This window comes from Octopus bimaculoides, chromosome 2 (assembly GCF_001194135.2).
Source record: "Octopus bimaculoides isolate UCB-OBI-ISO-001 chromosome 2, ASM119413v2, whole genome shotgun sequence".
Lineage (NCBI taxonomy): Eukaryota > Metazoa > Mollusca > Cephalopoda > Octopoda > Octopodidae > Octopus > Octopus bimaculoides.
In genome coordinates, this window is record NC_068982.1 from 80,136,513 (window position 1) to 80,138,416 (window position 1,904).

The following is a 1,904-nucleotide window of genomic DNA, read 5'->3' on the forward strand; positions in this document are numbered from 1 at the left end:
GGTGGTGTCGGTGGTGGTGTTGGCGGCGGCAATAAATGGCAGTATGCGTCGGTGATGCGTTTGTAAGGACGTTGGCATTATGGCAGCATGGCACCGTGTCTGCTAGAAGAATTAAACCACTCTGGGCGTAGCTAACGAGACGCGCTAATTAAATAAAACTCGCTCTTGAGCGATAAATTATTTAAACAGATTCTAAATGCAGACACAGATACAACGCACGCACACGCACGCACACACACACACACACACACACACACACACACACACACACTTACGCGCACTGTATGTTTGTGTGTGTTGTAAATGTGTAAATAAATGTTCTTATATATGTGTATGTCTATACACACACGCGTGCACGCGCACATGTATACGCACACACACAGAGAGACATACACACATATTTACATGTGTGGCTATGTGTATATGAATGCGTTTAAATATGCATATTTATGCGTCTGCCTGGATGTTTATATGTTCATCTAAATGCGTGTAATATATATATGCATGTTTGTAGTGTGAGTGTGTGTGTGTGTGTGTGTGTGTGTGTGTGTGCGTGTGTGTGCGTGTGTGTGTTCGCGCACATCTAAATGTGTTTATATATATATGTGTATATATATATATATATGTGTGTGTGTGTATATATATATATATATATGCTTGTGTGTGTATGTGTGTGTTCGCGCACATCTAAATATGTTTATATATGTGTGCGTGTGTGTGTGTGAGTGTGTGTGTATGTGTGTTTGTATGTGTGCATATATATATATATATATATATATGAGTATATGTATGTATCCTTCAACATGTATATCCTCTCTCTAGATTTTACTATCAACAGAACTATCTAAAAGAGCAGCCACAACTCTCTCTGGGTTGTCTAAGAATATCTGGTCTAAAAAGAAATGGCTGATTCATATCAAGTCAGCAGTCAACAGATTCTGTGTCCTTAGCACGTAGATTTACAGCAGCGTAAATTGGGGCCTCTACTTCAGATATAGGTGGTGCCTCAACACTTTACTTTTTCATACCCGGTGGCACCGCCTCGACATGAAGTGAACTGAGCGAGTCACAATCAATGATGTTCTTCTCACGTCCAGATATTCAGCGTCTTCACTCTGCTCGAAAAAGGACATCTCCATTGATTGGGCTACGTACACCACTTGTCAAACGGCAGGCTCTCGAAAGATCCACCGTATTGGGAAGAGGCATCTAGCAAGAAACACTAGGGTGACAGCTATCATCGCTTGAAAGGTGTCGGCAGGAGAGAAATAAAGACTGAATATGAACGTCGAAAATATGGAGGAAGACATTGCAAGTGATCACTCTCATTTAAAGTTTATAAAGAGGGAAAAAGGTGAAGTTTACTGCCGAAGAAAGCTACATTGACAAAAAATGGCACCAAAACAATAAGGGCAGGGAGTGCTTCAAATACAGTCGCTGAAACTGGGACAATCATTCCAATGATTAATGTGTGGTTTCACTAAGTGTTTATATAATTTGTAGACATAACGAATATATTTCGTCATGCAAGGGTTTAACAAAGAACTCAATGATATTCCGGGAGTTCAAATTTCAGATCAATGCTGTACACACCCACACCCGCACACACACACACACACACACACACACACACACACACACACACACACACACACACACACACACACACACAGTACGAGCCAAATATACTGATCTTTCTACTTCTACTCCCTTTCTCTTTATATTTCCCTTTTACTCTCATCTTGTCTCACTTCTCAGATTCTGAAGTGTTTCGTCCAAATGTCTACCTTGGAATTTGGTATATTGTACATATAAAGAACATATAAGAACATATATCTTCTAGAATTATCTCCATACACCTCTCTCTCTCTCTCTCTCTCTCTCTCTCTCTCTCTCTCTCTCTC